This window comes from Conger conger, chromosome 2 (assembly GCF_963514075.1).
Source record: "Conger conger chromosome 2, fConCon1.1, whole genome shotgun sequence".
Lineage (NCBI taxonomy): Eukaryota > Metazoa > Chordata > Actinopteri > Anguilliformes > Congridae > Conger > Conger conger.
Window position 1 is genome coordinate 11,932,763 of NC_083761.1, and position 24,648 is coordinate 11,957,410.

The following is a 24,648-nucleotide window of genomic DNA, read 5'->3' on the forward strand; positions in this document are numbered from 1 at the left end:
GCAGTGTAACTGCACATGCTGGAAAATTCTGCGTTTACCCACTATCAGATGTTATAAGGACCCTTTCATCAACACCAGCTCGTAGGCTTCAAGACATCACCTTCTGCCCTTCATTTTTATCGTAAAAATGAAAACATTTTACACAAGTGTACGTGTAACACCTGAATTGTGATAGCGAAGAAATGGAGTACTTGCACAAGATGAAATACCATGGAAAACACAAATGAATAAATAATAAAGAGCACAAGTAAATAAAACACAATCGCTTGTTAAAATTACTTTCTCTTTTCCGTTGGTAACCATGAACAGTATCTGTGTGTGTGTGGGGGCAAGCTTGTAAACCAGTGTGTAGATGCATTATATGGTTACAAAGGAAAACTATGCTTAAAACACATTGCAACCTGTTGTAGTTTACTGGGTTTTTTTTAGGCCCGTTGTGTTTTTCTGAGAAAAATGTATTTGTGTGAACAAAGCAGGTTCAACATTATTAAAAATATATATATATTTACGAAAGATTTGCCATTCTTGACAAGCAACTGTAAATAAAGACACGAGCAAAATAAACAGCACCGTTCTCTAAAGGAACATAAAAAGCGAAGTCATTTGACAGCCACACACACTGTAGTTGTCGTTTGCTCGCTTGGCCAAAAGGGTGCGCTCTTGCCCTATACTTCCTCCAGACTGCCACTGGGTGAGGTAACCGAACTGCCAGAAAGCGTTTCATCAAATCGTATGCTTTTCATCTGCAGAACATCTTTAAAAATGTGCCAGCTGCAAAAGACTTCTTTTCCTTCTTTTTTTTTTTTTTTCCCCGGTGAAAAACGAGACAGAGTGCATCTGATAACTACGGAGGGCAGCGACCTCTCTCTCGCGATGCGCAGTAGTGGCACTTCCATTCTAACCGGGGGGGTGAAGGAAAGTGCTCTTTCAGACAGCCGCCGTAGCGATGGCAGCGGCTCGCATGCAGTCACGTCGCGGTGTGGTAACGGGAGGCTCGGAAACGGCAGAATAACTGCGCAGTGAAATCATGGACTGTAGAAAAACTGGTGTGAAATGGAAGAGGAAGAGGCGACTGTAAACCGCCGGCGACGTTGTCGCGGGCGCGGCTTTTCCCCCGCGCGCGCGCGAAACGCTTAGGCAAAGGAGATTAAAAAAGGAGGGAAAACGAGCGGAAAACAGCAGGTTTATTAGGCGGATGGGCAGAGCGAACAAAGGCGTGGGGTATTACTCACAATCAGGGCTCCGAGATAACAGCTTGCGGCGCCCGCTGCCAGATCTATCGCCACAAAGTGGGAAGTGATGCTCTAATTCTGTTTCTCGAGTGAGCGCGAACACCGCCACTGCCCTGCACGTCCGGGGCCTCCTTTTGAGACCCGGTCAATACAGCTTAACAAAGCTCGCTGTCCTCCGGCTCCACACAGTGGGGTGAATTACTTGCGACTTATCAGATCGCCGGGGCAGGTTTTACGCATGGAGCGCGTATTTATTGTCGCCGTTACCTCTTTGAAATGCAGCCTATTCGAAACACCACGTGCTCACGAGCAGTCGAGCAGTGGAAATACAGCCTGCCTCGGCCTCGCTTCTGATTCCCGGCGTCACTCATAAACATCCGCGCGATTACCGACGGCCGTTTGACGAAACCACGTCGGTCGAGACGAACGGGCGGCCGTTCTAATCGCGGGCGATAATATTATTCGAACGGCGGTCCGGATCCGGGGCGCGTAGGTCGAGATACGGCTCCCTCCCTCATCTGAACACAGAGCACACAAGCTTCAGCCTGTGCGTTAAGATGAGGAGGAGAATACAAAAGACGTGTACAGATGGTACCAGCAGTCTCTCTCTCTCCCCCTCCCTGGCTTGCACACCATCCTTCCCCTCCCTCTCTTTTAGAGCCAGCTCTGGAGAGCTACAGTAAGCAGCTGGGTTCCCCCCCCTCCCCCCCCCTCCCCAGGCAGGTGTCAGGAGACAGACTGCGCTGTTACTCTGGGGTATCGATCAGCCAGCCGGGAGGCCGGCTCTGTGCAGAGCAACGTGACCGATCAGCTCTTTTATTTGCCCTTACCGCAGTGCAAAAGTGTAAAGGAACAAGTACAAGCCCAGAGAGTGATCCAGAGCCGGGCTCAGGGCTACACGCCGACACGCTCTGGAACAGCGGGTACGGAGATGAAGCATCATAGCTGGCCCTCTCTGTCTTTACACCGACACGTCCGCCCGAGAGCCGGTAGGCTATGTTACAGCACAATTACATTCGGCGTTTTCACAAGATGACAGGGAGGTCCTCTGCCATGTCGGTCCACTGTTTATGGAATACAAAAATAGTTTCCCTGTTTGCTAAGACATCGTACAGCCCACAAGTTTGACAAACTGGAAACCAGACGACGCATTTATCCAATGTCTTATTCCTAAGCGAAGCAGCCAAGATTCAGATCTCTTGTGTCCTACACCTGCTACTACGCGTTTTAAGATCGGAGACCTGGCAAACGCACACACGCATGCAAACACGCACGTGTAAACACTGTAGCAAGGGCTCATTGCTAGACAGTGCAGGCTATTCCAAAGTGATTGCGTGATGATAAAATATGTAAACTATAAACATGATCTGCGTTTTATGCGATTATCTTGTGCGTTCATTCCATCTCCGTCTCTCTCCCCAAGCAGCCTCCCACTACCTAAATAAACATTACTTTCGCTACTTTCTTGCAGTGGCCTTGCTCATTGGCTTGGTCTCTTTCACAGGGGATAATTAAAGCTACACCCTTAATTCCATTCTGGTCCCATGCACTTTGGTCTTGTAACAAAACTGTGAATACATATATTTTAGCAAACAAAAAGCAATTCTGCGGAGATAGGCATTCATAACCAAACAAGAGCTTCCGCTCAAGGCAGGGCCAAGTTCACAGGAAACAAATAAACAAACCCTCACTCCTGTTCTCCTGAAGAAATATGAAGCTGCACATGTTTACCTAGCTTTTGGACTAAGGGCAGTGATCTAACTTATTCATCAGGACTTAAAAGCTAGCTTCTCTAGCAAGGACACAAATAAACCCTTATTATCCCACCTTGACATTTCCCACGAATTCACCAAAAAATATTTCAGTAGAAAGATCTGTTTTAATATACAACATTTGTTTTTGTATTTGTTTATTCCACTCAAAGAGACTACACTTTTCTTACTGTAACTAGCAGTTACTCCTCACTTAATTTGGAAAAGGAGGAAAGAACACCCTTGTTTTAATTTTAATAAGTGCAATATCTGACTTTAATAAAATGGATACAGCTATGAGGAACTTACAGATTGAACTGATGTGGTAGCAGGGAAATATTTAGTCACACACTGAACGCTATTTGTGGACAGCAGACCAGAAAACTACTGCCTACTCTTACATCTTCTAAATGATGCATCCTACATAAAATCCATGGAAGACAGGAGGCTAGTCAAGAGGCTTCACAGGCAAGGATGCCCTGGCTTTCAAAGAATTCAGCCAGGGTAGCTCTGAGCAAGCTAACCGGCTACCTGCAACTGCTGAGTGATCCAATGTACACAGTACTTATTTCCAGGTGCTGAGTCAAAAAACAACTGCCTACAAACAATATTGTCTTTAACAAATTGTTTCCCTTGTTGGATCCCAGAAATGTAGATAGGACTGTGATCAGACAGATTAGTTCAAAGTTAAAAGTACATTAACTAGTAATCCACATTTACGGAACACAGAAGATGTAGCGAATAATAATAATAGATGTATATCATGGTAAATTACTTATTACAGTTCAGCTAGTTAGCTAGCTAGATGCAAGGGCAATTTTCCAAATTATCATTGCTTTGGTTGGCTAGCCTTGGCAGCCAGCAAAATGAAGAAATCTATTGATACCTAGAGATGTAAACAATGTTTGTCAAGGAACCCACAGAAAATCAAATATTCATACATATATATGGTCTAATAGACCGTAGAAAATGCATGTCATCTTCATCTTTATAGATAAATGTAAGAATAACCATAATCATAGCCATAGCAAAAGTCATTAGAAATGTTGACAGATAGTGTAGGAGTGTTTCTATGAGCAAAAAGCCACATAAGCATAGAGCCTACATGTCTCTCTGTCAGATGCACCTTACCACATACTGCGTACTGCGTACTAAATGGCATTAAAGTCTTGAGCACCGTTGGCTGCTCATCTAAAATGTTAGAAACACAGAGTACTTCGACTTGCCGTTGACTTTTAGCCCTCTTGCCAACAATAAGCAGTGACTTCTCTATGCATACACTTCAGCATTGTGCTTATCACCTCAATTCACAAACCAAACTGTTACAAATCACCCAAACGGTTCCCTAAAGAGCTGCCAAGAAAGCAGGGCGACGCAACACAGTGGCAAGTGCAAACAGCAACAGAGAGGGAGGGACAGGATCACCCAAAACTACTTAGAGGAATTATTCTACCCTACCATTAGAGACAGCTTATCGCCTCACCCAATCACCACTTCCACCGAGGAAACCTGCTTAAAGGGGCGGTGAACTGTTATTTCCTTAAAGACTAACTTCACATCTCGTATAACAAGGGAAAGTGGATGAGCAAACGGGCCCAATGATGTCTCTCTCTCTCTCTCTCTCTCTCTCTCTCTCTCTCCCTCCCTCACATGCTCTCTCCGTCTCTGTCCATCTCACTCTGTCTCTCTCTCTCTCCCTCCCTCACATGTTCTCTCCGTCTGTCTCTCACTCTGTCACTCTGTCTCTCTGTCACTCTGTCTCTCTCTCTCCCTCACATGCTCTCTCTCTCTCTCTCTCTCTCTCTCCTTCACATGCTCTCTGTCTCTGTCTCTCTCACTCTGTCTGTCTCTCTCACTCTGTCTCTCTCTCACTCTGTGTCTGTCTCTCTCTGTCTCTTTCTCTCTCTCTGTCTCACACACAGTTCTCACTGCATGCCTCCTGCTCCCAGTACACAGTCCGCAACCTCCCCCCTCCTCCACCACCACCGTCCCCCACCAAAAAACTAACCCCCCCCTCCCAATCCTCCACCTCCTCTGGGATGGCCCGAGGAACACAAAAGGATGATTGTTTTTTTCCCTGCCACACCAGCCCCGTCCACACGATGCCACAGACTCATCTGTTCCCACTGACACCGTCTTTAAGCCGTGCTGAAACCTGAGATAAGTGGAATAAATCATGTTCAGGTGCTCTTCCTCACCGCTCTCCCCTCGAGGAACACCTGGTTACATTTTACTTTACTGTGTCACACACCAAATATCCCTCGTCTTCCATCCAACATGGATGCTTCGTCGTTCCACATTCCTCCAATTACCCACGCTAGGTATTGAGTTACTGTCCGGAATTGTAATTATACGTTTATAGTTTTACTTTTTATAGTGGGGAGATACCCTTTCAATAAGGGGACTACTTTTGGTCTCAAAATGAGAAGATTGTACCCCCTTCACTTTCCGTTTTTGTTGTGGATTTTTCCGGAGGCTAAGCCATGGCTGAGATTTATTGATATTACTGTCCTTAGCTGTAATGTGCGATGGTCAGCCACCATACAGAACAGTAATGCATCTACTGGGACGGACTGGGTGGCTCACTGGCCTGCTTTAGCCTCCAGCCTTCTCCTTGTATCATAACACCCATGAGAGACATGATAAATTAGGTGTATTGGTTACTTGACAGTTATCCAATTTTCTTTCCATTGATGTCTTCTCCTCCCCCCCCTTAAAGAGGGCACACAGAAACAATTTTCTCCCAAAGTTATCAGCCCTGAGCTTTACATATCAGGTTATTTCTTTTAAAAGGCTTTCGTTTTTTAAATTGATTCTTGTTTTTCTAAACTGAAACCAAAGCCTCCAAGGTCCCTCCTCTCTAGTGCCATTTGGAGAGGCAGTCCCAGCGGAAGGAGACACAGCTGTGCTTGGGTCTTTAGGCGGAGGACTGTCTGTACCCTGGCTGGGATTCGGGGAGGGGGTGGGGGTGGGGGGGGGGGGGGTGCAGCAGGTATGGCAGATGCCCAGAGCCCTCTCACATATCCCTCCCCCTAACCCCCCACCCGCCACCCCACCCCGCCTGCCCCACTCCAGCAGACACCTGTTCTTTCATCAACCCAGGGCACCGTCCCCCTCCCTGGCACCAGCCAACACCGCCCAGGCACGACACCGTCTGGTGACAATCGCCGCCGCCCCCCCCACCCCCCGCCCCGCGTCCCAAATAGCTCACCGAGTGGCATTTCACCAAGACGCCAGCCGCCCTGGCTGGCAGAGGGCGCCAGCTGCCCAAAGAGAGAAGTTGTGTCACGCGCCCGCGCAGACCTGGCTGACGCCGCCACGCCCCCCGGCCGTAACGACCAACCGGAGCCGCCCGGGCCAAAAAAGACCCAATTAGCACGCGACGCGGGCGAACGAAACCAGATTATTCCAACCTGGCTTTTTCAGCCGGTTGGTTGTGGACCCCGCTTCCTCCGGCTCCCGACTCGGACGAGAGCCTTTGAGGCGAGGGGAGCGCTCTCAGAAGCCCCCGTGCGGCGGAGGCGGGGCGCGGGCAGCTCCACAGACGGGAGGAGGATTTGTGAATGAGCCAGAGAGGCCGAACGCAGGCCAGCGGCCGCCGGAGACGGCGTGGCACAGCTCCCGGACACTCCCGCCCTCTGACGGGTCCGGGGCGGCCAGCGGAGGCCCTCCACAGCCTCTGTTTGTGCGGCCGTGAATGTGCCAGCCCTCCCGCCGACCAAAGTAAATTATGAAAGAAAGGGGCAGTGGGAACCCTGTCGCCCTGGTAACTTAAATCACCTCAAGTGCCACGCAAAGCATTTCTCTCCCAAGACCGCTCTTTGCCAAACTCAACAAACTTCTCTCAAGTTTAGGGGGACCGCAATGTCCTTCCCCCCCCCCCCCCCCCCCGTCTCTTTCTTCGACTAAATGTGTTTGATCATTTTCCTTACGCTTAAGAAAAAGGTTCCGTTACTGCCGGTATGTTTGATTTTTGCGTGGTGGCGGACGTCTGGGTCTGTTCCAGGTGAACACAACTGGTTGATGGGAGGACTCGAAATCAAAACGTCATGAGCTGGACCTCTGACACAGTCAGAGCAGTGACAGTCACAAAGTGTGCGAAATGCGTCTTTGTGATCGCCCAGATGCTATCGTTTATTCATCCGACTCGATTTCATGATGCGCAGCAACAGAAGACGAGGAAGGAAGTGGGACGAAGGGGGTCATGTGATGCAAAGGTTACACGTCGTGGAGTTCTGCTTCTTCGCCGCTCGCCCGAGAGACTTCTGGGTAACCACACGCCTTCAGCCTGGGCCAATCCAGAGGCAGACCCATACGTGCCTTCCTCATAACCAGAGGGGACTGAATTCAGGAACGCACAATATCTCTGGCCACCAGAAAGCAGTGGAAAATGATACAAGGAACAGCCATAAGAGCAGGTAACAAACGGTGTTGCCCCAGCCCCAGCATTAGGTGCAATACACAAAGTAATGAAACAGCCCTAGTAATTCCGCTAAAAAGGCACTAAGTGTTCTGTGAAAATGGGCGCGCAATTACATTTAAGATATAACAACCTCACAAAATCAATTTCCCCGAATCTCTGCCACTGGCAATGTCATTGCAAAAGGCACTGCAGCAAATAAAAATTTGATTGATTGATGAAAAGCAGAAAGGCTAAATACATGTTGCCAACCCTGTCCATATTATAAAAATGTGTGACTTGTTTAACAAGCAAATGGGAATTGCTAGTTCACCATGGCCGGCAAACATCGACATGAAAAGTCTGATAGAAGTCTGGCTGACTAGAAAAGCACAAACATATCCTTTTTGTCTTTGTTTAAGCAGCCTTTTTCAGAAAAGCAAATTGGTTGATAAGGAGCTGTATGAGAAACCAAACATACAGAAGCGTTTTGGACTTGTTAAACACCCGCAAAGGACAGAGAGCCAGAAGAAAGCACGGAGACTTTGATTACTTTATACGGGAACTATGGAAACGGTGCAATGTGTTGTTTGTTAAAGGCCTTTTCTGGATGAGTGGCTTCAGCACTAAAGCAAGGCAGCGTCCTGACCAGGCCGGATAATGCACACTCTCCCCCCCTCTCTCCCCCCTCTCTCCCTCCTCTCTCCCCCCCCTCTCCTCCTCTCTCCCCCCTCTCTCCCCCCCTCTCTCCCTCCTCTCTCCCCCCCTCTCTCCTCCTCTCTCCCCCCTCTCTCCCCCCCTCTCTCCCTCCTCTCTCCCCCCTCTCTCCCTCCTCTCTCCCCCCTCTCTCCCTCCTCTCTCCCCCGCTCCCTCCCCTCTCGGAGAGGCCAGGGTGATGTTGGAACCATGTCAATGGGTACTTAGACTCATCTCCGCATGGAGGGCCAGACTTGCTGGCTAGGTTTTATGGGCCGTTTCTGAGCAGCCCCGGCTTGAATACGGAGTCCTGCTGGCCGCATGGCCACGGAGCCCCGCCTTCTCCATCCCGCGGACGGCGCTGGGGTTCGGCCAATCAGGTATCACTGCAGCGAAACGCACGTCTGTCTCTGTGAGTGCAGGAGCACGTATGTCTCTGTGAGTGCAGGGGCACGTATGTCTCTGTGAGTGCAGGGGCACGTATGTCTCTGTGAGTGCAGGAGCACGTATGTCTCTGTGAGTGCAGGAGATGTCTCTGTGAGTGCAGGAGCACGGATGTCTCTGTGAGTGCAGGAGCACGGATGTCTCTGTGAGTGCAGGAGCACGGATGTCTCTGTGAGTGCAGGAGCACGTATGTCTCTGTGAGTGCAGGAGCACGTATGTCTCTGTGAGTGCAGGAGCACGTATGTCTCTGTGAGTGCAGGGGCACGTATGTCTCTGTGAGTGCAGGGGCACGTATGTCTCTGTGAGTGCAGGGGCACGGATGTCTCTGTGAGTGCAGGGGCACGGATGTCTCTGTGAGTGCAGGGGCACGGATGTCTCTGTGAGTGCAGGGGCACGGATGTCTCTGTGAGTGCAGGGGCACGGATGTCTCTGTGAGTGCAGGGGCACGGATGTCTCTGTGAGTGCAGGGGCACGGATGTCTCTGTGAGTGCAGGGGCACGGATGTCTCTGTGAGTGCAGGGGCACGGATGTCTCTGTGACTGCAGGGGCACGGATGTCTCTGTGAGTGCAGGGGCACGGATGTCTCTGTGACTGCAGGGGCACGGATGTCTCTGTGAGTGCAGGGGCACGTATGTCTCTGTGAGTGCAGGGGCACGTATGTCTCTGTGAGTGCAGGGGCACGTATGTCTCTGTGAGTGCAGGGGCACGTATGTCTCTGTGAGTGCAGGGGCACGGATGTCTCTGTGAGTGCAGGGGCACGGATGTCTCTGTGAGTGCAGGAGCACATACAGAGCGACTGCTCATGGATTTAGAGTTTCCGCCCGGATTCAGCAGGTTTAAAACTCATTCACAAAATAAGAGGAAAAGTACCAATTTTGTTAAACAAAAGATTTTTAAAAATTCATAACACTTTACCGGAAACCCTCACCATGAACCTGACATAGGGGTTACAAAATGGCATAACAGATAATGTCAGTTGATGTCAAATGATATAAAACTGTCATACTTTTATCAGTAAATGTTACATGACAGATGTTACTGTAATAAAATGTACAGATATTATGACCGTTTTATGTCATTTGACATAACCTCTAATGCCATCCTGTGGCAGCAGCTAAGTCACGTGTATGAGCGTGTTATGTCAGCCTTATGGCAAGGGCTTCAAGTAAAGTGTTACCAAAAAATCATGCAATCCATATGTAAATTCATAAGCTTTTCATTTGCAGATCGACTTTTGTTTGAAGCAAAGATATAATGAGCATGCTGGGTAACGTTAAACTAAAAGTCAAAGAGAAATATATAAGACACGGGATTTTGGAAGTGCTGTTAAACAAGAGTAGCGGAATGACACAGAAAAACTGCCAGGCTAAAAATAGACAGAACAACACTTCCTGTCTGCCAGGTCCCTACAGCAGAGAATGTGGTTAACTTAAAGCATGCTCAATCACCACATTACTGATATTTACAGCACAACTGCTTTCATGTTCCCTATAGAATTATTTCCAATTGACCAATGTACATGCACTCTTTTATATGAAATACAAAAATGATTGGTGAATTCACCCTTATGAATATATATTTGGAAATCATAATATTAAATACATCCTTACACCTCCTTTTAGCATTTAAACCCATATCTCTAAAGAATGAATACATCTTTAAACAATTACTAGCCACCAATTTGAAACTTAATGGAAACTTTGCTTTGGTTAATGTTGGTAAATCAAGACAGCCTCGCCTTGCCATAGCCTTCCTGTTGAAGCATTTGTATAGGTCAGGTCTATCAACCATAATGAGGAACCAAGTTAAAAGCAAAAGAAGAACCACTGTTAACGGGCAGCATGACATGACCAAATTAGCATTAGCAATACATTGCTGAATTTAGGCAAGTAGAATTGTCTACAATGCACATCACAGGTGTAAAATAAAATAAATGTCTCATTTTCTAATTCATCAAAGTAGGGAATTCACTTTACAGGCTTATTTATTTAGGAAGAAGACATCTGTGACAAGTTAATTACTATTTAGAAACTGAAAATCTCTTAAAGATGAACTTGACTCACTTGAGACAAAAAGTCTCATAGTACATAACACATACCTTACAAAATACACTGCACTGATTTGGAGGACTCGTGCATTGTCCGGACTTCACAAAACCTGCAGGAAAGAACCTGTCTGTGCACACTGAGAGCACACCATGATGTGCAAACTCAGACCGTGGAACCACTGATGGAATAGCCAACTCAAAGAGTGCTCCAGACAGCACGTTATACAAGTCCGTCTGCACTACTTACAGACAGCTCCAAGTACATCTCTCTTTGGCAACTGTTATGTTCCCACTGGCCTATCAGGAGAAGTAGGGCAGGGCACTGAGCAATAATCTCCTCTGGCACACGCACTGTACTGTATGGCCGCTTCATCACAGCATTAAAAACACAGCCACCCACACCCTGCTCCAAAAAGAACGCACAGGTGCAAACATACTGTACTCAGTCCCCCCCCACTGTGAATTAATTCCTGAAACATCAATCGAAAAAAAAATCTAAACCTAAACCAACCTAAATTCAGTCTCAAATCTGTGAATGCGCGTCTTAGAGGAGTAAGCCGATTTGGTGGAAAATGCCATCATGCCTTTACATCAAATCTTCGCATCTTAATTTCAGTAATGGTTTTAACAAGCGGAGAGGAGCAGAGGGGAACTACATTTCAGATGCATGGAGGGATACTGGCTTTTTGACAGTCATTTGGGGAAGATAAGAGCCCTGTGTGTTCATTTAACTACTGAAACCTGGAACGTGTGCCTTAGCTTGCACACATTATCTTGACACTGGCTGCAGCAGTTTACTTGCTGTTGCCACTACAGGACGGAAATGAAGAAGCCATGTTCAGGCTTTAGTGAAACGAAGCCATCAGCTTCATGATTGATTGAACCCTGTTACAGTAAGCATGATGACATGAATCCACCAACGCACCTGAATCAAACTGTAAGTAATACACAGGTATTTCCTTCTGAAGGGACTCTGTGGTAGCAGAGCGGGTTTAGTCAGCGGTGAAAACCCTCATGTGTTGTGTGCTTCTTACACCAGGCTATCAAAAGGAGGCGCATAAAAGAAGCTGCTTACAGTGGGAAGATTGTTTCCCTGAGCAACAGGCTGTTTCTAACGAAGGGCATTCTGATGCGCTAATTAGGAGCAGATACAATAGGGTAGGCTTTGAGGGTCACGGTGGTGGAGAACGGGGGCAATACACAGTATCATTATTCAGCTCTATTGAGCGGAGCCAGTTCTTAATCATATGTCACACAGCGTTATCGGCGGTAAACAGTGATCAATACTGGAAGGAAGAAAGGAGTTTCCCTGGTCGCCTGCCACACGGCCCAAAATGCGTGACTTTCTGCATCCGTGCAAGACATCCCTCAAATACGAACACGGACGAGATGTACGACGGAGCACCAGAAGAAAAACCCATCCCAAAGCCCATCCACCAATGAGCAAAGCAAAACCGAGATATGACTACGGCCTCCGTTTGACATAACGACAATGTGATTCATCCTCCACTTCAGGTCGGGACGTCGCTCACTCATAGCTACGCCGTGTTTGGACACAGCTAAAATAAACAAACTAATATGAGGTGTTTGTGTAGGAAGAAGAATAGAAAGAAAAGGTTAAAACGTCCATTTCTTCCTGTACACAAATCGTTTTAAAAGGACAAAGCTTGTCGCGGTCAGGGTAAACAGTGTTGTGTTGTCTTCCGTCTACCTATTGACTTATGGCTGTGGAAGAACAAAATAAACAATAAAATAATAAAGTTGGTAAAAAAAAAAAAAAAAACAGAGGCAAAAGAAACAACCATGCTCTGCAGCCTTGCGACAGACAACCATTCAGCAGCCAATGGAGCAGACGCACCCTCCCCCGGTGGCCTGAGAGAGACACATCTAAAGCACACGTACAGGTCAGTGTGCTCAGGGAGGTCGAGGGGTGAGGGAACAGGGATGAATGTCAGAGGGGAGGTGACAATGGTGGGACACAGAGTGCTGGGTTGATGTACTTCACAAGCTGAACTGTACAATATTAGAACACATACGAGTACCTGAGTCACTCTGACATCTCCTGCAGGAGTTGGTTTCTGTAGGGTTCAAATTCAACATTGGTAACGGCAACTTGGTAACGAGGCAGAGCATGCTGGGGTTTCGGTTTATAAAACTGACAAATCAAAACACCAGCTTCAACAGATACGGGGGGGGGGGCTCACATACTCAAATGGCACTTTTGTGCCGCTTTCGAAAGAAAACAAAACCTTAGGATGATCATTAAACATGTACTGTAGGCCGAACCGGAGCATGAAATGACATTAAGTGCTGAAGTTGTCAAGTATCTGAAAATGAACCACAGGGAAAGATTTCAGCTGGACTAACCAGACAGACAAATGAAATGGCCGCTATATAAGGCTATTCCTTTATAGAAATGCTCGTAACATCCAACCAAATGCAAACTATTAGATTTTTTTCCACCCTCATAGGACAACCCTGTGTGCCTTCTAAAGTGGCTGAGATTCTGCAGGTCCCAATCACGGAGAAGCACTGAAGCGTTACACTGAGAACCGTACAGGGAAGTCCTCCGAAATACTCCAGTTCACTTGCACATTTGTCTTCAAAAATACATCTACACAAAGTCCACAGAACGGCGGCTAATTCCCCTTTTTCTCTGGCTTCAACATATCTTCCTTCTGCATTCGTCGTCTTTATTAATTATTATTCAAGGGCACAGGAAGAGGTGTGAATTGCTGACACGACAACACAGACATTTCTACAACATTATTTATGAAGTAAAGCAAGAAAGTGCGCTAAGGAGGTAAAAAACATGCACTGCCGGGTAGAAAATGCCTGTCTGAGGTGGAAACCCACATAGAATTCATGAATAACATGCACCCTATTGATTGTACGAAGCTTAATAAAACCTTTCGCGGTCTATGCACCTCCCTTTACACTTCAATGCTAATTTTAACAGTGTCGTGCATCTTTGTAAACCGGGTTCAGCACCTGTCTTTTTTCTTTAAAAAATTCTAACCGATTTTCATGAAGGCTCAAAGGTGTTTGACTTTTAATCACTTCTGTAAAAGTACTGCAGGAAACGGGGGGCTGTCACCCGCTTTATGCCTTCGGTGTTGGAGTCAGCCTCCGCCCTTGCGGGAATTGCATTACTAAACTGTAAGTGGTCTTGCAGAAGCCGTGGAAGTGGCCACTCCATCCAATTAACTGTGCAGCGGGGGTGGTGGGGCGCGATCGTTAGGCCCGGCAATGACACTCCGTCTCCCCGCGATGGAACGTCCGCTCGGGATATGCGCTAATGCACCCGTTTCGGCCACTCAGAACCGACGCCCCCTCCTGTACTCGCGACGGGGCGAGAGAACACGTCTGCGTGAAACGGCGAAAAAACACACGCCTTCGCACCTTGAGCGCGTATGTGCGTGTCTTGCACATGTACGTGTGTACAAAGCGCTTTTCCGTTTCCATATGAACAAACTAACTGCAAACTATCTTAGTTGAGATCTTGGATTGGATTGGTGTGACACGTCTGACATACAGCAGGCACAGAGGTGCTTGCCATCAGCACCTAACACCATTTAGTGTACCTCAAAATCGGCACGCGATTGCATTCCCAAGGGGCTGATTTGCATGTTTGCGCGCTTCCCTGGGATATAATGGGGACTGGAACAAGCACCGACATGAGCAACAAGGGGTAGAGACAAGTGCCTGTATCCAAGGTTACCCTTTCAAAAAGTTCTCCCGTTTTAATGGTGGAAAAGCTTTCCACCCGACTAAAATAGAACTAGTAAACACTACAGATCTGTCAGAAAATGGCTTTCCTCCTTCCTCTCTCTTCATTCTAAAGCTACACTGCGACCCACACCTGACAATGAACAAACACGATAAAAGTGGCACCGTAGCATCGCATATATTACAAAAAGTAATTACTATCACCATGCCATATTCGATCACAAGAATATTCATATGCACATGTGCCCCACGACAATTAAAACAAAGCCAAACGTTATGAAGAGATGACAATGTTTATTCTGCCGGGCGGAACCCGAACAGGGGAGCGAAGGGAGTTTAACAGTCAAACGGAGACCCGAAACGAAAAAAAAAGGCAGTTGCGTGGAGGAGGAAACAACATGAAGTAAATGACTCAGTGGAGCAGCACTGGGCTGTTGGTTTCCTGCGGAGACCCTGAGAGGCAGGCCATTGAAGTGAGCCGCTTTCATGTCTCACTCCTACACGGGGATGAAACAAACAGCACAGGGGAAGCCGCTGAACCCCCGGCATAATGATCCGCCGAAAAAGAGCCCCGTCCCCCGGACCCCTCATTAATATTCCACCGCGCTTCTGAAGAGCCATGTGGCCCCCTCGCTTCCACCCCGCGCTGCTAGCGCTAGCTCCTCTTACATTTCACTTCATCACGCCGTATTTATTCTTTAAAATGGGAAAGTCAAGTCTCCCAAGTTTCTCCGGAAGAAATTTCACAATTCTCCAGTCAACCCGAGAAAACAAGAACAAAAGCTTCATTCATTTGCGGGGGAAAAAAAGTCGGATAAACGTGTGGTATTACTCAGCAAACGGCAGACCGCTTTATTGCAGAAAACTTCATGTCTTAGCATGTTACTGTCGATCCAAACAAGTGGGAGTGGGGGGGGGGGGTTGGAGGGATTGGAGGAAACAGAGTAATTTACACAAATAACTGAAGTTGAGCTACCTGCAAGGGAAGGCCAACAAAGGGATCATTTATTCATAAAATTAGAGCACACTTGTAATTAAATAAATCCCTTGGAACAGGAGTCTGGCAAGCTCTAGTCATAAAGTTCATCAACTCGATCTGCCTCACAAACGATAGGTGGGGCAGCCTGTCAGTGGGTCTACTTTTAGGGGGAAGGGGTGCAGACAATTTTGGGAAGTGTATGCAATTCTGCATGTCTGGAGTCACTCATAGGTTTTCTTTAAAAACAAACAAAAAAAACAAACAAATATAATTTACCTTTGAAAGTGGTCGAAGAAAAAGCCCTCTTGCTAATACAGGAAACGTATCATCAGAAAGAGCCCTTGTTTATGACACGCATTACACTTGATCATAAATTGCTAAATCATACATTTGTTGCTGTATGCCAAGGAGTCATGCTAACTGTTTTAGCTTCAGCGTGGCTAAAGTGCCGCTTGCTGTGGCCGTTCATTACTCTGTAAAAGTTACCACAGCGTGATTGGCTGGGTGTGAGGAATGGCTATGCTACGGGCTGCTGTCAAAGCGCTTAAACCAACCTCAGAAATGTAGCCTGAAGTAGGTCAGCTCATCTGCGAGAGATGATTAGACCCATTCTGCCCCTTCCTGTGTGAGTGGTAACTAGGTCAAACACAGTCAGCTGTTACCTCTCTGTCATGTTGGGGGGCTGTGGCCCCAGTTTCACATTTCCTCTTCCATTTGTTTAAACACTGGCAGGACCCCTCGTGCGCCCCCCCAAACTCCAACCCCCGAGGGTCTCATAGTGACAAGTACCCCCTTCTCCCAGACCCTCCGTACCCTACTCTCAAGTGCTATTTTCTGCTCTTGACAGCTCGCAATTTCCCAGACTGTCCTGGACATGGCAGAACAGAACCCCCCCCACCCCCCCAACACGCACACACTTGAACACGTGCGCAGACACACACACACACACACACACCTGCACCAGACTTACCCACAAACAGCCACGCAATGTTCTCTGCCTGTCTTATTTCTCTCTTCACTGCACAGAGGGCTCATGTGTCTGGAAACACTTCTAAACTGGAATCTGCTTCAGAACAACAAAGGCACACAGGGCAGCCTTAATCTCAGCACTATGGAAGCCGGCAGCTATTTTCAAGCTTTCAGTTTCTCGCTCTCTCTCTCTTTCTCTCTCTCTCTCTCTCTTTCTCTCTTCCTCTCTCTCTCTCACACACACATACACTGCCTCTCTCTCTTGCATGCTCTCTCTCCCTCCCTCCCTCTATCTCAGGGCACCCTCTCCTCTCTCTTTGCCTGTCCAGTGACTGCACAATGTACATCAATTATTCATGGCCAGTCTCTCAGTTTCGCAGGCAGAACCAATCAGAGATGGAGTCCTTGCTAATGGGCTCCTGCTGTACTTGCTGTGGGCTCCCTGCACTCAGGCGAGGAATCCTTGGGAGACAACGGGAGGGAGAATAAGGTTAAGCTTTTAAAAACTTCACACCGCGCAGTGGATAGAGCGCATTCCGCTCGCCACAAACGCCCCCGCAAAGCAGAACAGGAAGCAGCACTTCTGCGCCATTTAAGGGTTAAAAAAAAGAGAGGGGGAGAGACGGATGAGAGGGAGAGATACAGACGGAGAGAGGGAGGGAGGGGCCGAGAGAGATGGAGGGAGGGAGGGAGGGAAAGAGGGAGTGAGAGAGAGAGGGAGAAAGAGAGAGAAGCAAACGCTTATCCCCTCACCTCGGATGAATGCAGCTGTTATTGATGCATCTTCCTTTTCTGTCTAGTGATCCACTGCTCCCTGTCCCAGTACACACATCACACACAAGCAGCCACAGCCACTTTGCCAGAAGGGAGGGAAAAAAGAAAAAAAAAAAGAAAAAAAAAAAACAGCGCAGAGAGCTCACATTTCAAACTTGCACGGGAGGGGGAGGAGCCTAACATGCCAGGCAGCCTGTATCTCGGACGGTGTCCAGAGCTCCAATCAATTCATTTAAAGCAACACTCGCTTTCCACAGAGCCACACAAGTCCTCCCAGACTTTATAGATGGGAATTCTTCAGGCTGGTATATTTAGCGGTGATGCTACCACCGCTCGGAGTGTGCCGTCGACTAAATCCATCAAACTACTTGGCTAATTAAGGGCCAGAGGAGACGCAGCTCGGAGCAGAGCCCAGTGGCTTCCTGTGGTTCAGGGCTGGATCGGTGTCGTGTTGGGGTGGGGGGCGGGGGGGGGGGGTTCTGATGTGCTAAGTAGCTGAAGGAGATGTTGTCTCAACATGCGTACTTGTCAGGTATACATCAAGATTACACGTAAGCTTAACTTGAAAATATTTGACGAATCCATTTTACCCCAGGCAATCAAATATTACACTTTTAAATTAGCAAAGCAATTAATGGAAACTCAAGGAAATTACATTTGTATTTAGTAGGCTATCATCACCTATGAGTCAAGTTCGAGAACACCATTGTAGAAATGTAGTACTAATTATTCAAAATTAAAAACAATAAGACAAATAGCACAGGGATGCCTTTAATGTCAGTGGTAATGGTTAGCATTAATTCCCCTCTTCCAACATATTTTAAGAACAGCAACTGAAGTACCATAACATCACCTTTAATGAAACACCTGCAAAACCTGTTTTATTGAATCATTTTTAAATAGACTGATGTGCCTGTTAACTGTTTAAAAAGTGCAGAATTCTCTGTTCAGGATGGTGAATCTTTAATGAGTTAAATTACTGGTACACTTGTTCCTTTGTTAAAGTACAAGAATGGTGAAAGAAGGACACATTCTCCCGCTCTGTCTCACAACGGTACGGGTGTAGCGGTGGAGAGCGATCTCACGGAATAACAATGCGTAACACAGCACCAAGCTGTTAGCATAGCTAACCCGGGTAAACAATTTCCTGCGCAAAGCCCTGGCAGTGGCCCCATGAAACACTACGGAGAGCCATTCCTGATTATGCATCACACTCAGCTACATTCTTCTGGCTGAAGTGAGTCACAGTCAAGAGGTCAAGGGTCAAGGGGAAATGTACACTCCACGAAAGCAGAATGCTGAACATGTACGGGCAATTACTCTTGAAACAAGAAATAAACCAATCAACAACAAACACATTTCTTCCCTCAAGTTCAGGTCCGATTGAGGCGCAAAACAAGCCTGGGAAATTACAGAGGCGATTTCTGCGCTCTGAGAAACACAGGCGGTGGAGTGTTTGTGTGGTCTTCTGAATGGTGATATGCAGTTATCATGCGTTGTACCACATGCCATACAGAGGCTGCACGACCACTGTGTGTGGTCCACAGGAGGGTTCTCCTGCAGCGGTTCTTATATAGTTAGCCTTATGACCAACTTAAGACAAAACTATTCAACTTATTAGACTCTTCAATTATTAGACTTAAAAAAATAACAATGTAGCAAAAACAACATGAGTAGTTAATATAAATCGGGAGGCAAAGGTATCCTAATTTCTAATGGAAACTATGCACCATATTTCTTTTAGGTATTTCAGGTTTCTTTTTTAAAATCAATAATAAAGGCAAATAATAATAAAGACAAATCTTGTCTTTTTAGCCGTTTCAAGTACAGCTTAGTCAAAATGATTGCAAAATAAAAATCTAATAAGACAACTGAAGAAGTGTTAGATACAACCTAAAATAATAAATAAGAAGAGTGCATTTCATTGTATAATGACACTTATTAATAATGATAAAAACTTAAGTGTCCATGGCTGGCCGGATCCAATCAGAAATTTCACATTGGTCTCAAAAACATGTAGATAATTTCTACCTTTTCAGTCTTCTTAACTGTTAACAATACTGCACTCCAAAAAAAAAAATCTATGTTTTAAAATAGGGATCTTGTTTCTAAAAATAATATGCATTATGATGTATTAATAATTCATCAGCTCCTAAGCGGTAATCATATAGCAGTTGGCTGGGTAGCTCTGTAAGGTCGTTTTGTCAGTAACGGCTAGACCAGAGCAGACCCTGGGGTTTTGGCTGTCCTAAACAGGAATGTCGGTATGACCCCAAAGTGCCCCGGCATAAATCCCACCCACCACTTCAGACTCCATTTGTGTGGCCCAGAGATGCCGGTGGCCCTAAACGACTGCATAAAGCAGACAGACGGACAGCTCCCCCTGAAATCCGTCCTGAAAAGCCATCTGATACAGCAGAATTTAACACTGACATCGCGGCACCTCCTCCGAACGCCGGAATCAGGGGTGAGGAAGACGCGGCTCGGCCCGAGACGGCCGAAACAAACCCGGGCTTGGGTTCCCCCGGTCCTCGCCTTCCCGTCAGCTTCTGTAAACAGTGCAGGCCGCGTGTGAAATACGGCCAGCGTCGGAGGATATCCGTCATCGTCGACATGGACACTTTGCGTGGCCTGAACGGGGGGGGCTGGGCCGGATTTACGGGCCGCTGACAGCATTCCTGCGCGCGGAGAACGCTCCCCGCCCCGGGACCTCGGCGTAGCCCGCCGCTCCTCAGTTCACACCGCGGCAACACCCCGCTTTCACACTCCCACTTCCGCTTATTACCACACGGCCAAAAACACAACGCTACGCGGTTACACGATTTCACAGCATAATTCATCAGATTCAACCCATTTTAAAGGGTGCGCAGGGAAGATTTAGTGTGTTGAGTGAGGAGTTTCTATTCAGCTGAACCTGTCTTTAACCCAACTCAACAACGTACCATTTTGCAGCGGACTGAGCTAACAGATCAATGCTAGGTTCACACAACTCTGGTGAAAACAAACCTTTTACAGATTTGTTATGTACAAGATACTTACATCATGGCACACTGACATATTTCTAAACAGTCCCATGGCACAAAATGACATTAAAGTAAAAGTATTAATAGCATTTCATATGTGTCCCACATTACAACAGCAGGGAGACTAATTGCGTGTAAAAAAAGTTACGCTAATTTGGTCTTACTGGAGCATGTCCAGTATGGCTAGTGCAATGCATTGTTTCCTCTGCTTCTGTCACAAGAGGCTGTTTGGTTCTCAGGCTCTTGAACTCCCTCCAAATGTTTACAACAGGCTAATATGGGCTAGGCCACCAACAATGTTTTTAGTTGTATATGTTATTTTCTATTTAGGAAAACCCACAGAAAAACTATCAGTTACTTAATATAAACCAAAAGTGAGGGGGGAGAATGTTTGGTGGAGTAAGCTTTCGAGAGAAAAATGAGACTTTTAACTTTTGTGCATTGTGCTAACCACTGTATGTGCAATTAAAGTCAGCTCAATGACAACATGTCTGCTGATGTGGTTGTACTGTACATCTGACATGCTGAAAGGCAACAAGCACGCAGCAACAACCCCAGCAGAGTAGTGACATGGAATCAAAGTGTACGAGTGAAACACACTGAACAAGGCATAAAAGCCGACCTCTTCAGACCAGACAGTGCTAAAACAGTGCGCTGTTTTTCATTTCCATCAGCACTTCCTGCTGCCTGACTGTCTTTTCAATTCTCTATTCTGTTGAAGAAAACTCAACTAATGGCGAAATATGCTTTCTGAAAATAAATATTTTATTTGCAATGGTGGAATTTCAGCTATGAATGCTCACAGAACTGTAAAATATTCATTTGAAGACCAAGTAAATTAGGCTTACATTCTGCTACAGTTGGAGAAGGAACTCAAGGTCGCGGACAAAATACCAACTGAAAGATCACACATTTACAGAATACTGATTGCTTTATAATACTGTATGTGAAGTATAAACACCAACTGTTTTAAATGAGCAAAATTATTTCAAATTGTGCCTCTCCTCAAGCGCCACATTGTTGAGTTTGAATTCGTCATATTAATAAACAAGCGCTTGTTATAAAGGTTTAGCGGAACAATTTTAACGCAGCAACAATTTTAAATTTAACGTCATGGCATTTACCTTTTAATTAACTCCCTAATTATCAGGGGCGAAATATGTTTTACTGCATGGACACTCGAAACATCGGGCTGCCACATTCCATGCTAGGGCTGGCTAGAAACCCAGAAAGCTAAGCCTTCCTCAGTCACACCTACAGTATCCTGTCAAAACATCCAATGAGACAGAACGGGATGGCGCAATCGATGCTCCCGCTGGAAATCAGGAAAGTAATTGGTGGAAAGGTGTTTTTATGCAAACACATCCAGCGGGGTCTCTAAACGCGTCCCCCCGGTGAGACGGGAGGGCTCAGAACAGGGCGACAAACGAGCTCAGCGGCGCCGTCGCCGGAGAAGCTGTCAAGGTGAGCGCTCCCAGGAATACCGTGATCCAAAGCGCTCCGCCGCGGCGAGTGACAGGGAACGCCGAAAAAGCCGGTGCGGGATGACGGCGGGGAAGGCAGAGCTGCGAAATCATTTAGCGGGAGCGCCCGCCCACTCCCCCCCCTCCCCTCCCCGCTCCTCCGACACGCCTGGGGCAACTTTCACAAGTGCTCTTACCCCCGCATGCACACTTCAAAGTGCATATCTCAGGCACTTAAAACTTGAAGGAATGTCATTTCATTTCAGGCCTGTATTCTCCTTCGCATCCTTCTCGGTGGGATTTTTTAAGCATTATTGTTATTTTTAATGACAATGCTCCCACGTTTTTCTTTACCAGTAAGGTATCCAAATATAGATCCGGTTCATAACTGCAAACAGGAGTTACAGGTGCATAAAATATAAGAATCTATCACACTGTAATTCAATGTGTAAAGTTGCGAATCCTGCACTGCAGTTTAATCTGGTGCAGTTCAGGGATAGGATCAGTTGTGGAATAGTAATTGTAAAAATAACGCTTGTGAAATAGTTGTCTATCGCACAAGGAAGTCCTACAACAATAACTAAAATGTTTATTTTGAAAGTGCATTGCTCTGCTTTTCAAATGAATGCTTTGTGTTACAGGTCAGAACTGAGGAATTCCTTGTGCTTGTTGAAGCAAAAGCAATTTGGAATGTGCCATCCCGACCCACGCGGGGAGAGCCGTGATTAAGCACTTCAGTTCATACAATTGTACAGGACTGTACCAATGTCCAGGCGGTGGGGGCTTCCACAAAAAGATAGGGAGCGCTCTGTCCAGTTCAACATGGAACTTCTGTCAGGGAATAAGATTGAATGAGTGTTTTACCTCCCTATCTGTACAATATGGATGTGTTCTGTGTATGAATAGTCTCAGTCACATCAGAGAGTAATAGGCTAATCCTGTTAGCTGAGAGGTCACCACTCGCTCCCCCCCTGCAACGCGACACACCACGGTCTACCACAGCACTACTCAACCCCACGTCCTGTGGGCCGCAGCGTCTGCAGGCAACGCTTCAACCATGCCCGACACCACCCGGTTTCACAAACGAGCGAATTATCTGAACCAAGCAGGTAAAGTAATAAGTGAAATCAGGTGGCGTAGCAAATACCTGCAGACACTGCGGCCCGCAGGACCAGGAGATGAGTGCTGGTCTAACATCTCTAACCTCAACACATACAGTCATAGCGTGTCACAAGCCAGGGATACGGATTAATTACTCAGCGCAGAAACATATCTCTTAAGTGAATGTCTGCATGCTCTGAATGTTTACATCAGCTAAATTCTGGTTTTTCCCCCACACAGTGTTTTGGTAAGTAGCACAGTACTTAAAGCAGATACGCTTCAGAGAGTGTGTTCAGTTTCAACGCTGGACAGTTCAATCACAAATATTTTTTCAAACAGCTTACTGAATGCTCATAGGAGAGTTTATGTTGCCTGTTCAAATTAAAATTGTATTGCTGTAAAATGTTATCACTGGTCATGTTGCATTAGTTCACATCAATGTGAAGGAATACTGCATTTACATTAATGGTACAGCCTCTCAGATACTAAGCAAGTTTAAAAAAACTGCATAATGCGTTCAAATTGAATCTTCTGTAATCAAAATCATTCAAAGAGATAATATTCCTATTTTTTTGCTTTTTAACTTAACACTTAATTACTCGCACTGGTTTTAAAGATTATTATTGGCCTCTCGCTATGAATGAAATGCCCATAATAAAAGAGAATTCCGTATTGATAATTCCTTTTGAGTACAGAGTTGTACAAAAGGACATTGTGTGGTTTGTGATGATTTATAATTGGAGTGACACATTTGAAGCAGCTATGCACTAGATGTAGAAGGTGCTTGTTGAGGCAATGACCTGGTCCAAGGGGCAGCCATTCAATTTAACAAGATCAATCAGCCACAGCATGGCAACCACCACAGGCTGAAATAGGTGAGAGTGACTCAAGTTCTGTACTACTAAAATATAGTATAATTGGAAAATCTGCTAAAAGAAATGCTATAAATATGCAGTGGTACTGTATCTCCTCTGATATGAATTTGCCTGCATCTCTGGGAGTCCCGGCTACAGTATTAACATTTCCATTTATTGCCCTGGATCTCATGTCACACAATCTGCTTAGATATCTGTTCTACGCATTCCGTTATGTATATTATTTTTCATTATTGAATCATTTACAAATACCCATAACAAAGGCTACTTCCAACAATAAGCAATGTGGTGTTCAACGCTAGTCCTAACAGTTTTCGCAAACCACGTGGATTCCATTATGTGGAGGTGGAACTATCTGACAATAATTTGAATGTCTTACTCGTTTAAAATCACCATTATATTTTACTAAGAAGCGTTTGCCTGCTTTGTTTGATCTTATATTTAATACTGATGGGCCCTTGTGCTTGTTTGTGTAATTGGCTCATTGTACGGACAGTAGTTGGGGTGAAAACGCTATCTTTACACAGCTTTGGAAATGAGAAGGTTGGCACGGTGGACTGCTGCAGTAAACACATTTTAATATTCATATGTTCTTTCTTACAATCAAATACAACTTGAGAAAATATTGCTTTCCTCACACCATTGGATTACAATTTCTAAAGAATTTTGAAATAATTTGTAAGTAGAAACTGTTAAATGTTTTCTTTGTGTGCGCGCAAAATACAGCTGCTTAAGAAATGCCATCTGCCCACCTACCTGGTTCCATTTCTCTAATCCTCTTCTTCAAATACGAGCAACCATCCCACACAAAGCCCACCAATGGAATACAACCATGAATTAGTATTTGATTCAGCAAACTTAGTCCTTCTCCCATTTAACAAGTGACCATATGTTTAGCTACTGTAGGTGAGTCTGTCATAAGTTGTGGACTACTTCGAAAATATTATCTACAGTATTTTAATCATTTTTAAATGAGATTTTGCTTAGAGAGCCAACAATTGTCTGTCATTTAAAAGCCAAGAGTAACTTATCTTCATAGGATAAACAAGCAGCGCAGGGAGGGTACACTGTAATCCAGACAAATCCATTTATATAATATGGCCCTTCTGTTGGAAACAAAATGGCACGCTTCTCAACTTGGCTGAGTCTATCGCTTTTATTATATT

The 24,648-nt window shown here is 45.9% G+C and overlaps 1 protein-coding gene across 8 annotated transcripts in view; it reads right to left on the minus strand.

Moving 5' to 3' along the window:
* Nucleotides 1-24,648, minus strand: part of zmiz1a (zinc finger, MIZ-type containing 1a) — a 111,483-nt gene that overhangs the window by 16,946 nt on the left and 69,889 nt on the right. The window contains exon 1 of one of the 8 annotated variants that reach the window (XM_061231476.1): nt 17,000-17,098. The exons of 5 other annotated variants lie outside the window; for them this stretch is intronic. The gene's annotated coding sequence lies outside the window, so the exon portion shown is untranslated. Of the gene's footprint in view, nt 1-1,232; nt 1,278-16,247; nt 16,386-16,999; nt 17,099-24,648 lie in introns of those variants that run through there. 2 more of the 8 variants (XM_061231474.1, XM_061231475.1) reach the window with 2 other exon arrangements.